At 39.3% G+C, this 13,984-nt stretch overlaps 1 pseudogene; it reads right to left on the bottom strand.

Moving 5' to 3' along the window:
• Positions 1 to 209: 209 nt before the first annotated feature.
• Positions 210 to 1,666, bottom strand: LOC147431880 (homeobox protein LUMINIDEPENDENS-like; annotated as a pseudogene).
• Between the last annotated feature and the right edge of the window lie 12,318 nt (positions 1,667 to 13,984).

Raw genomic sequence — 13,984 nt, forward strand, 5'->3', positions numbered from 1 at the left:
TTACTACCATTTCAATGTGCTAAAACTCTCTAGAATTGAAATATAACTTCAAAAACTTTTGCAAAAAAAAGTTAATACTTCCCAAATTTTCCTCTAGACTCGCATGCTCCTCCGAGCACCACCCAATTGTTGAGTGGCATTGCTAAACTTTTGTTATGGCACGCAGCAAAACGTTTGTGAATTTCAATCACTTATAGGAAATAGAGTGCTTAGACCATGGGTTCTAGTTTTCCCCCAAATTGATGACATTGACAACCTACAAAAATGTCAAACTTGCCATTTTGGGGGCTTTTACAAAAACTGCTCCATCATGAAAAGCAAGCGAGCATGATTGACAACGTATTGCACACTCCAAAACTGCAATTTGTTGAGTGATCTACAAGAGAAAGGAACATGTGCCTTGTTGAATTATATCCAAGAGGAAATTGAGTAACAACCTTTAAGATAAGCCGAATAAGACTAGTTTTTTCCTTTGTAGCGGCTTGAATTAACCCCACCTGATTGTTTGCTACAAATCGCTTCCTCTCTTGGCCATGAAGTAATGCAAGAAGGAATCATATGCTTGCATGATCACTTGAGCAAGTCGGCCTTGCCAAATGAACATACTCTCGTGGTGCATAACATTTATGTGAGGCTCAACCTTTTCCATTGCATACCACTTACTCCAAATTCCATCGGGGTTTCCACCAAATGTTTCAGTAAAACAAGGTGACTACCTTGATTTCAAGGCACCTGCTAATAGCATGATAAGGGTGCATTTACTTCAAAGTGTGAGCTCACCAATGTCGGATGTTCCAGCTATATGGAATATGTCCATCTAGGGCACAAATCATCACTTCCATGTTCTATATGTGAGGAGTGAGCAACCTTTCTTACTCGCGATCGTTGTCCATCAAACCCTCCCTAATCTGGGTTACAATGGCTTCACACAATATGCATATTTCACGAGCCTCTTTCTTTGTGATGGTATCCTTTATTGAAAAGACATTTTATGGACACTTCAAAACTTTGCGTGTTAATGAGTCTTCAAAATTCTTGCCTGTCTTTTATTTAAAATGATAGAAGCCGTCTCCTAAGCCAACGACTTTGTCCTTATGATCCGACATGGCAAGAAAACCACCTTTTGTAGCCCTTGCAATTTGTTCACTTATTTTCTTTCACCAAGTATCCAAAATACTTTGTAAGATGTGGGTGGCAAAGTCCCTTAATTTGCCTTGCCTATCCAATGCATTTTGAAAGCCATGAGAATCAACAAAGCAGGTTTCAATAGCTTCATGAGATGTCCTTTAAAGGACGGGCTCTACTACCTCTTGCTATTCATTCTTCACAGCACGTTCAATAGAAGAAACATCAATTTATCCCTTTTGATGCCCAAGCAAAAGTAACTCCCCGCACCGACCGGTTGTAGTCACCTATGTCCATGGCTGGAACACAAATAGAATAAAAGCCTACGAGTGTGCCAGAAGTGCCCCCCCTTGGGTTATGATACCAAATGCAAGGAGCTATCTCACCTCCTATGCTCCTCCTCTTCTTGCTCCCCCCTCAGTTCACCTACTCCCACCTTTCCACACTTGTATACAAAAGAAACCAATAATTGGCATGCTGCAAAACTCTCCACCCAACCTTTTGACTCCCCTTGGGATTCTATTATGGGCTTGCTTCCCATGCCCTTTCAAACTCCCCCTTGGAGATCTTATACCAATCCAAGCCTTAGGATGCATGATCTGGATCTTCTTGGCCAAATTGATCAAATCTTTTCATTGTTGAACACAAGCATTCACCAACGGCTATGTATCACCAATAATTAAACTGACATACTCACTTGACTTGAGATGTGTGTAAGCATACAAACTAATACCAAACCCTTCTCATGAAATATGCCACGTTCTATCTAATTTCCACTTTGTAAGCCAATTTGATAATGTGTATACGACATTGATGGGCGCACACACACAAATTGGTCAAGAAATCATGCACAATGCCACTCATTCTATCCTCATCTTATTCCAATTTTAAATTTTTTTGGACACACATATTGGATTGAACGCATGTATGCACACACTACCCAAGTGCATGCATCCACATCTACTATCATCATAAATACATAACTACTCTCTATGAGGCATGACAAGAAGGATGCACTAAAGTCTAAGATCCAATCTTGGGTAGAAGAACTATCTTTTCTCAACAAGAAACATGAAGGTAACAAAGAGGAAATTAACAAATCCCCATCATTGTTACTTGTGATAGCATTAACCTCTTCAATCTTGGCTTTACCCGTGTTTTCTTTCTTGGCATCATCATGCTTTTCCTTTATAATGCCCTTTTTCTAGTTAAAGAAGTTATTCTTCATGTGCCCGTTCTTCTTGCAATGATGGCTCTCAAGATCTTTGTTGCCTATAGACTTATCATCGATTGCCACAATGTCACGGGAACCGAATAATAGAGATCGATAGCAAAAGATAGAGAAAGAGATCTTTGTATTGATGAATCTTTGTAGAGTTTTGATACAACAGAGGAGCAAAATATATGGGCGCACTCCGTTGTACGGAGCTCGAACCTCCCGACCACCCCCGAGCTTCAGTTCGCTTGCATGCAGCGTCTCACTCGCACTCGCACTCTCACTCTCACTCTCACTCGCACTCGCACTCGCACTCGCAGAAGAAGAGATCGGTGAATGATCCCCAAACGCACCCCCCGTCGTGCTTTTATCCTTCTTTTCCTCGAAAAGCCTGCACGATTTTCGTATCAAGTATACCTGCGAGAATAATATAAGAACGTGATCGCTAAGCGATCCGTAAAGGTTAGATTTTTTCTATCATGACACTTTGCACAGATCCTGTTTCACACATTGATTTCTGCATCGCCTACAAAATAGCCAAAAGAACATACTCGTGCAACCAATTCAAAATGATAATCAAAGTAAAAAACATAATTATATACCTTCATAATCTCAATTGCCATACTCTACCATGAAGAAAGAATCCACTTCTTGGTTGATAGCAAGGAGAACTGTATGATGTTGTAGGTCTGTCTGTCCCTGTGTACATTACACTGCTACTGCCTTCTGTTTGTTTTCATCATAACTTTTACAAACAAACTTAGAATAGAGCAATCCAGGTACTCAAAACGACGGGAATAGGTCTGGTCTACAAGACAACGCGGACCGAATTGCGAAAAATATCTCTGTTTGGCTAAAAACGCAACTTTTAGGTCGTGACTCATAAAACCTCTATTTTTGGGTCTCCACTACTTTTACAACTTATTTTAAGCCTACCCATGCATTTTAAGTTAAAACACATAAATATAAAACATTGATATTAATAAAAATTTCAATTTTACTATTCATAGACAGACTATCTGTTATTCATTAATCTTTATCAAATACGTCTTTAGTGTATTATTTAAAAAATAATAATATATGTTCTCTCTTAATATCTCAAACGCATTCATATAAGCTCTATTTAATAGATTATTCAACAATCTTTCAAATCGTGCTAACGAAAGATATGTCCTGCTACATTCTTTTCGACTTTAAGAACTTCAAAGACTAGTCCTATTACATTCTCCCCTTATCAAAATTAACTCTGTCCTCAGAGTTGGTCTAAAGAGAGGAAAATTCTCTTTGCAAAACACTAAGATCAACCCATGATGCATCCTCTACTGGATAGTTCTGCCACTTAACCAAAACTTCTACAATGTTTCTATTTCTCAGATGTTTAAAACGCCTATCTAGTACTAAGTCTGGTTCTACAGTCAATGGTCCGTCATCTTTCAACTTAGAGTTGTCCTCTAAAACATGATGCACATTAGGAACATACTTTTTCAATAAACTCACATAGAATACATGATGCACTTTAACATGAGAAGGCAATTCCAATTTGTAAGCTAATGAACCAATGCGCTTCAAAATTTTAAATGGACCAACAAATCGTGGAGACAATCTTCTATCATTTCCAAGAATCAAATGAGACTTCTCAGGAATAACCGTTAAAAAACCATATCACCAGTTTCATACTCCACAACACGATGTTTCTTGTCATAATACAGTTTATGTCTCTTTTGAGATTCTCTAATATTCCCCCTGATTTTGGCCAACTCGTTATCCATTTTCTCAAGCATCTCACGTGACAGTTCTACCTTATTCCTCGAGCTAAGAAAATTTATAGGTGTGGGACAGTTATAGCCATACATTGCATCAAACGGAGTCATCCTAATAGATGAATGATATGAACTGTTGTATGCAAATTCAAGCAAAGACAAATATTCATTCCACTTAGATTGGTTTTCATTGACATACATTCGTAACATATCTTCTAAAATACGATTCACCCTCTCCGTTTCCGCATCGTTTTGAGGATGGAAAGCATTAGACATGCGTAACTGGGTACCTATAGAGTCAAAAGTCGCTCTCCAGAAATGAGAAGTGAACTTAGAATCTCTATCAGACACTATGCTCTTGGGCATGCCATGCAAACGAAATATCTCTTTCATAAACAAGTATGCAATGGTCAATGCAGTATAAATTATTTTTACAGGAAAGAAGTGAGCTTGTGTTGTGAGTCTATCTACCACCAGAAAGATCGAATCATACCCTCCACGAGTAGTAGGAAGTCTAATGATAAAGTCCATGGATATACACTCCCACTTCTGTAAAGGAATGTCTAAGGGTTGAAGGTCACCAGGCATCCTCTTATGCTCAATCTTAACTTGTTGACATTGAAAGCACTCACACACATAATTCTTAACATCCAATTTCATATGCAGCCAAAAGAATAAGGTTTTAATCTTTTCATATGTCTTATTTAATCCAGGATGACCACAAAAAGGTGAATTATGACACTCATGCAGAATTTGACTCTTAAAAGCAGAATTTGCAAGAATACACAAGCGGTCATAATAATACAGATTTCCCTTATACAAGTGATATCTGTTCTCATACATCTCACCAATATTCTCACGCAAGAATTTCAAAATAGGCATGTAAAAAGAATCATTTTCAACTTCGGCATGTATCTCATCAACCAAATCGGATTGCACAACAGTCAACAAATTACACATGGGCCTACGACTCAATGCATCTGCAACTTTATTTTCTTTTCCACACAAATACTTCAAATCAAAATCATACCCAGCTAGCAATTCAATCCATCTCCTTTGTCTGTTATTTAACAATGGCTGAGTGAAAATATACTTCAAGTTTTGATGATCAGTACGCAATTCAAATTTTACACCAAGCAAGAGATGACGTCAATGCTTCAATGCATGAACAACAGCAAGCAATTCTAGATCATGTGTTGCATAGTTCAATTCATGTAGTCTTAATTTCCTAAACTCATATGCAACCACTCTTCCTTCTTGTGTCAAAACACACCCTAGTTGTTCACCACTAGCATCACATGACACAACAAATGGTTTGCCCATCTCAGGAACTTTCAAAACACAATTTTCTGCTATTTTAGCCTTCAAGGTCTCAAAAGCAGTCTCACAGGTAGAAGTCCACACAAAACCCTTGTCTTTCTTGGTCAATTCGGTCAAAGGACTTGCTATCTTAGAGAAATATTTAATGTGTGCTCTCTCATATTGTGCTAGACCCATAAAGCTTCTTACATCTCTTACTAACATAGTCTTAACTTTATCAAGACCAAATACACAATCTGATCCTTTGCAAAAGTACACTTACTTGCTTTGGCATACAATTTATGTTCACGCAAAACCTCAAATGTTTTCTTTAAGTGCAATGCATGATCTTCTTCATTCTTAGAATACACAAAAATATCATCCAAGAATACCAGAATGAAGTCATCAAGGTACGGGTGAAAAATATTATTCATTAAGCACATGAAAGTTGCTGGTGCATTAGTCAAACCAAAAGCAAGAACTCTAAATTCATAATGTCCATAACATGTACGAAAAGAAATCTTTGGAATGTCCTCGGCCTTGATACGGATTTGATGGTAGCTAGAACGAAGGTCAACCTTTGAAAATATTGTGGCACCACTCAAATGACTAAGCAGTTTATCTATGTGAGGAAGAGGATATTTGTTCTTAATGGTGTGTTTGTTTAATCCCCTATAGTCGATGTATAACCTATATGTACCATCCTTTTTCTTTTTGAATAACACAAGACTACCCCAAGGAGATACACTAGGCTTAATGAAACCCTTTTTTCAAAAGATCATCAAGTTGTATCTTGAGCTCTTTAAGCTCATCAATATTGAACCTGTATGGAGCTCTTGAATAAGCTGGATATAGATCTATGGCGTGGTCTACCGCTCTAGGCGGAGGCATACCAGGAATATCGTCCGGAAACACATCCTTAAATTCATGTAAGAGATCCTCTATAAATTCTGGATTTGTCTCTTTATGTTTATCCCCAAATTCTCTTTAATCTCATTAGCAAACACAAGCAACGTCTCACACTCTTATTTAAGTCACCTTATCAATTCCATTGCCAAAACTAGATTTAGAATCTCTTTCTTTCCACAAAGAGTGTGGCTTATCATCATCAAATGATTAAAGATATATTTTTCTTTCTTAACAATCAATCAAAACATGATTTTTAATGATGTAATTGATACCAATGATAACATCATGCATATCAATGTTTATGATATAGAAATCATCGTTATACTTCCGACTCTTCAAAGAAAAAAAAATAAAATTTCTACTAACTCTTTCGTGAAACTATTATTACCACTAGTTAAGTCCACAAGTCTTTTAACTTCTCGTTTTAATTTCAAGTTTAATTTTTCAATCAATTTAGACGATAAGAAGCAATGAATACTATCCAAATCAATTAAGAAATTCAAATTTTAATCTCAACTTATACGCATAAATTCGATCTCACAGAAGCTTTCAAAGGACGTATCAAAGACATAAAACATCACGAAGAAGGGGTAGATGACTTACCTTTATCGTACGCATCGCCAAAAGTCTCCAATTGAGTCATCTTGGTACGTATTGTCTTACCGGTCACCTTGCTCGAGCATTCGAAAGTCTGGTGGTCGTGTTCTCGATATTGAAAGTATAATCCAAATCTTTGAGTTCTTCAATCCACGCTTCTAAATCTTCGCATATCTTTCTTATGCCATCAAACTCTTTAAGCTTAGCTTTCGTTAAGAATGATTTGGTTGTCGCTTCTCCCATATCGTCATCGTTTCTTTTGGCGGTACCACAGCGCCACCACGATGATTATTGTTTCTAGGTGGATTAGCATGGTTTTCACCTTCATGTTGGCCATCAAGGTCTACATAGATATCAAGCTCTCGTGCTGCTTTGCCCCACAGAGCCTCAGCACACTCTCGATTTGCAATTTTCAGATCTTCTCATAGTCGTCGAATCAGGTCTTCATGCTCATCCTCCTCTCGTATCCTTCCATGTCCAGAATCAACCGCTTGCTCTGATACCAATTGTCACGGGAACCGAATAATAGAGATCGATAGCAAAAGATAGAGAAAGAGATCTTTGTATTGATGAATCTTTGTAGAGTTTTGATACAACAGAGGAGCAAAATATATGGGCGCACTCCGTTGTACGGAGCTCGAACCTCCCGACCACCCCCGAGCTTCAGTTCGCTTGCATGCAGCGTCTCACTCGCACTCGCACTCTCACTCTCACTCGCACTCGCACTCGCAGAAGAAGAGATCGGTGAATGATCCCCAAACGCACCCCCCGTCGTGCTTTTATCCTTCTTTTCCTCGAAAAGCCTGCACGATTTTCGTATCAAGTATACCTGCGAGAATAATATAAGAACGTGATCGCTAAGCGATCCGTAAAGGTTAGATTTCTATCATGACACTTTGCACAGATCCTGTTTCACACATTGATTTTTGCATCGCCTACAAAATAGCCAAAAGAACATACTCGTGCAACCAATTCAACATGATAATCAAAGTAAAAAACATAATTATATACCTTCATAATCTCAATTGCCATACTCTACCATGAAGAAAGAATCCACTTCTTGGTTGATAGCAAGGAGAACTGTATGATGTTGTAGGTCTGTCTGTCCCTGTGTACATTACACTGCTACTGTCTTCTGTTTGTTTTCATCATAACTTTTACAAACGAATTCAGAATAGAGCAATCCAGGTACTCAAAACGACGGGAATAGGTTTGGTCTACAAGACAACGCGGACCGAATTACGTAAAATATCTCTGTTTGGCTAAAAACGCAACTTTTAGGTCGTGACTCATAAAACCTCTATTTTTGGGTCTCCACTACTTTTACAACTTATTTTAAGCCTACCCATGCATTTTAAGTTAAAACACATAAATATAAAACATTGATATTAATAAAAATTTCAATTTTACTATTCATAGACAGACTATCTGTTATTCATTAATCTTTATCAAATACGTCTTTAGTGTATTATTTAAAAAATAATATTATATGTTCTATCTTAATATCTCAAACGCATTCATATAAGCTCTATTTAATAGACTATTCAATAATCTTTCAAATCGTGCTAACGAAAGATATGTCCTGCTACATTCTTTTCGACTTTAAGAACTTCAAAGACTAGTCCTATTACATTCAAGGATTGATTCTTTTGTCATTTCCCCTTAAATTGTTATCTATCTTTGTCAATAGAGAGGACTATATTTGTGTTGCATTAATCCACATACTTATGTCTAATCTGGTAGCAAGGTACTTTCTAGCCACGTTGTCAAATTTCAAGGAAACTGTTGAAGGGTGTGCAAAATGTGGTGTGTGTGTGTGGGGGGGGGGGGGGGGGGGGGGGAGAGAGAGAGAGAGAGAGAGAGAGAGAGAGAGAGAGAGAGAGAGAGTGAGAGAGAGAGATAAAACAATGTGGGTGGAATACTAGCTACTAAATGAGTGAGACCCCTCTTTCTTTTATGTAGAAAGAATAAGATCATAGGTTAGTGAAGTTAGTGGACATCAGGACACTGGAAGTCTGATCTTGAGGCAAGGCACATGCTGCCTTTACCCCAATAGCTCTTAGTTAAAGGAAAATGTGTGGATAAGTGGGTCCTACTAGCTAACTACTAGTATATACAAGCTATGTAGTCAAGAGACTCTCTTAGCCTATGCTCAATGGCTCAATGACTTAATCCACACGCAATCATATCGGCTCTAGTGATAGTCAAGTGTGAGAATCCATGCTAGAAGCTGCATGCAAATCTCCCAAATATCTCTCTATGGTCTCCATAGCTCCACAACATACCATGCTAATGTCAGTCATTGTGTGACTGACAATCCTTTGGGTCCCATGTTAGCTGATAGGTCAAGCCTCGATACTAGTAGGTCGTACATGAGACGCTCGAACACTGACAAAATCTGCACAACCCTGGCTGCACTAGTCTCCTCAGCGATATCTACATACACTACATCATCAAGAATACTAATCATGCATGGATGTGTAATCGTCGACACTAGGATGGCTATGTCCCTCTCATCCATAGGTAGAACTACGTGTCCTGGCATCAACTCATTAGCCTCTAGCATGATCGTATCAAAGAACTCCATGTCTGTCATCTCTACCTATGTCTCTAGGGAGCAGACTGGCTCTACCTCTATCCACATAGACTTTGACAACACTTGTTGTGTCTCACTGGAGAAATTCCACTCCACCTCTCACTTGCATGGTGGAGCTCACTTGCAAAGGAGACACGTCTCATCTCTCGTTCATCACATACCAACAACAAAATCAAGTCTACATTGTTTCCTACCTTAGATACATGTATAGGGAAGACCAAGCCACTCCGGCTCCCCCGTGCAATCACTAGCGATTCACGATGCATCCTAAAAGACTGCTTTTTAAGAAGTATCTGACACCCAAAATCTGCTGATTGTCTCACTGATATCAAACTCTATCTTAGCTGAAGAACATAGCACACATGTTGAAGTGCATATAATGCACCATTGGACAATGACAAACATACATCTCATGCTCGTACAATGTCAAACGCCAAACCATTGACCAAGTGCACATGACCAAAGATCCCACTAGAGAAAGTGCTAAACCACTCATGATGTGGTGCAATATGGAAAATTTTATCCTCATCTAGCAACCAACAGGAAGAACTGTCACCTCTTGAAGATATATAAGCAAGAGGAACGCTAGAGGTAAACGTGACATCACCATCACTAGCATACAAAGCTGACACTCTAGCATGTGTCAAAGCCATCTTTGCATCTCACATACATCATTGTCGTTGCCTTGTATCGTTCAAAGCAACGATGCCTAATGTGCCCTTTGTGACCACGATGCCAATAATGCAAGTATCACCATAAATGAGATCTCCATCTCTCATGAGTCATCTCTATAGACTCTAAAATGTCACACGTATCTACTAGATGGTTGTCAAGAAACCAAAATTACGGCAAGAAATCCTAGTAGAAATTTGAGAGAGTCTCCCTTGTAAACTGAGAAAAAGCTCAATCATAAACCATTCCAAAATGGCAACAAACTACGGGATCACTCGACCACTACATCAATCTGATGCTCACATGTACCTCTACCAAAGAAATGCATGTCCAAGACTCGATGTACCATGACAAAGTAGCTTGTGCTATACCAAGCAGAATCTGTGCATAGACAATCCGGGGATAAACAACTCTCAAAAGAGCATAAAATGCATAACCGTATGCGTAAGTAGAGAGAAAATATGATGCTCAATACACATTCCACAAAATTGCATGCACAACTCAACAATTGCAAGGACATTGTACATGCAACTTGTAGAACCTGTGACTACATGTAAGTTGTAGCCACTATGAGTATACACGAATCTTACTCCTGCCATAGTGGGTACGAGAACACCAATCTATGTGCAAATTGACAAAACCTATCAAGGTGAGAGGCAAACTCGATCACCGTCAAAGTGGGAGCAAATCTCAACCACTAAAGCATCGAAGAGTAAGCTGCAAATATGTAGAAAGCATGTCAAGAATCTCGGGGGAAACGAGTAGAGTTTTTCATGAAATTCAAGCAAAATCTCACCAAAACAAAAAGACCATAAACATACATTCAATGTTTTAGTAGCAAATCCACATGTGGTATACATAAATTACCAAATATATTGGCAATCTAGCTCACTTCTGAATGAGCAGCTCTATGAACAACTATACTTGCCAAAATCCCTGTAAACTTATGTATCTGTGACCTACAAGCTGTAACTAGCTCATTGTATCCGCATATGCATACATAGCAAAAAACTATTGGAATTAGGGTTGCAGAGAAATGCACACAGCTTGGAGAAGACGAAGGAAGCTCAAGGCACACAATAGAGAGTGTGTTACTTAGTGTGCAATGGAAAGATTGATAGTCCTAGAGTGATGGGCGTATATACAATGCTCGGGGGGAAAAACCTCCTAAAGAGGGAAAAAATGCCCCGGCGGTCCTAGTGTTTTCACACACATCACTATCACATTTATATGGTAACAAATCCCCCCTGGAGTGATGCGGTGAACGAGAGCTGGCACATGAGTAAAGGGAAGTGCCATGCCCTGAGGACATGATCAATCCACAAAGGAGAGTAAGCCCAAAGCTTTGCGGAAAGCTTCAAGCTTCTCACGAGACAATGCCTTTGTAAAAAGATCTGCAAGGTTGTCCTATGTTAGCACATAAGCCAAGCCGATCTCTCCTGCTGAGAGCCTCTCCCTGACATAGTGGTAATGCACCACAATGTGCTTTGTGAGAGCATAAAAAACTGGGTTCCTCGCAATTGCCAATGCGCTCTGACTGTCAGTGTAGATAGTGTTGGCAGTGTCCCGTCCAACACCAAAATCAGCCATAAGGCGTCTGAGCCATACACACTCAACCGTAGCTATGAAGATTGCCCTGTACTCAGCCTCACAACTCGAAGTGGCCACATTATGTTGCTTCTTGCTCAACCATGATATACATGAACTGCCAAGCATGAAACAAAAAACCACTTGTGGCCACTCGTGTGTCAAAACGACCAGCCCAATCTGAGCCCGAAAAAGCATGTAAGTCTAGCGGCAATGACCCCCCCTTGGCATAAAACAAGCCAAGATGTAAAGTGCCACTAAGGCACCGGAAAATCCTCTTGACAGCCTGCCAATGCTTAGACCCTGGGTTATGCATAAATTTGCTGATCTGTGAGACTGCAAACTGAATATCCGGCCTCGTGTTCCATACATAAATGAGGCAGCCAACAACAATTTGATAAAGAGTGACATCAGCAGGATCGCCAGCATCATGTAGACTCAACTTCAAACTTGCTTCCATGGGAGTGGAAATAGGTTTGCAATCCTCAAGTCCAAACTTACATAGCCATGTCTCTATGTAACTTTTCTGACACAAGGCAATACCACCATCACACTGCTTAAACTATATACCCAAGTAATAATGCAACAGCCCCAAATCTTTCATCTTGAAAGTAGCATTCAAATCAACCTTAAATTCAGCAATATGTCTCTCAATTGGTCCAGTGATCAACAAATCATCGACGTAAAGAACCACAATGAGAAGTACATAACCCTCACACTTTACATATAGTGTGCTTTCTGTTGGACTGTTACGAAAGCCTCGTTTGACGAAATGAGTGTCAGCTTTCTCATACCAAGCCCGAGGAGATTGCTTTAACCCATACAAAACCTTCTTACATCTACACACTTTGTCCTCTTGTCCTTTTATGACAAAACCGCGAGGCTGTGTTACATAAACTTTCTCAAATATGTCACCATTCAAGAAAGCAGTAACAATGTCTTATTGATGTACATCCCAACCAAAATGAGCTGTCAATGCACATAAAAAATGCACAGTAGTCATACGACAAGTGAGAGCAAAATTCTCTTCATAATCTATGCCTTTTTGTTGTGCATAACCCTTTGCAACAAGTCGAGCCTTATGGCAATCGATCTCACCATCCGGCTTGCGTTTCAACTTGTAAACCCACTTTGTACCAATGGCTTTTTTTCCAGGAGGCAAATCACATAAAGTCCATGTGTCGTTTTCTATAAGTGCATCACATTCTGATTGCATGATAGCCATCCAATTTTTTGAATTCTGTGCTTCATCAAAAGACAGAGGCTCCTCAACATCATGTAAGCTAGACATAGCCAAAGCATAACAATCTGATGCATAAGATGCATGGCTAAAGCCTGAACGAGTACGATTAGACAAAGGTGCATCCAATTTACTATCACGCAAAGTGTGCACCAACCATTTTGGCATACCTCTAGCTTGCTCATTTTCAGCCCTTTCCTCATCAAGTACATCTGCATCAGTAATAGACTGATCTGTAACATTTTCAAAAGCCCCCATAGGCTATACATTTGCCTCATTGGAACTTACATTTGTATTTCCACCACTAAAAAGAGGCAACAGAGTGTCATAAATTTCTTGTGAGCTTACATTACTGTCTCTAGTACATGACAGCAAGGGCTGAACAGAATCTTCCACAAACACTACATCCCGTGAAACCAGAATACGTTTTGTTTGCAGATGATACAACCTATAACCTTTGCTTTTAGCACTATAACCAACAAAAATACATTTGACAGCCTTATCATCCAATTTTCTGCGCTGTGTTTGTGGCACCAAAACATATGTCAAACAACCAAAAACACACATGTGCTCAATAGAAGGCTTTACATCATGCCATGCTTCATATGGAGTAATAGACTACAAAGCTTTTGTAGGACACATGTTTAGTACATAAGTGGCACACATGATGGCCTCAAGCCAAAAAGAATGCAGCAAAGCTTGACTTTTGACCATACATCGTGCCATTTTCGTAAGTGACCTGTTTTTCCTCTCAGCAATACCATTTTGCTGAGGTGTATAAGGCATTGTTCATCGGTGTTTTATCCCACGACTAGCCAAAAATGCATTGAATTCATGAGACATATACTCCCCCCCTCGATCGGAACGAAGGGTGCATAGTACATTTCGAGACATTTTTAGCCATAGCCAGAAATTGTTTGAAGCACATAAAAACTTCGGACTTCGCTGTAAACGGAAATACCCATGCATGCTTGGAGTAATCA

Source organism: Adiantum capillus-veneris, chromosome 21 (assembly GCF_014529385.1).
Source record: "Adiantum capillus-veneris isolate H3 chromosome 21, ASM1452938v2, whole genome shotgun sequence".
Taxonomy (NCBI): domain Eukaryota; kingdom Viridiplantae; phylum Streptophyta; class Polypodiopsida; order Polypodiales; family Pteridaceae; genus Adiantum; species Adiantum capillus-veneris.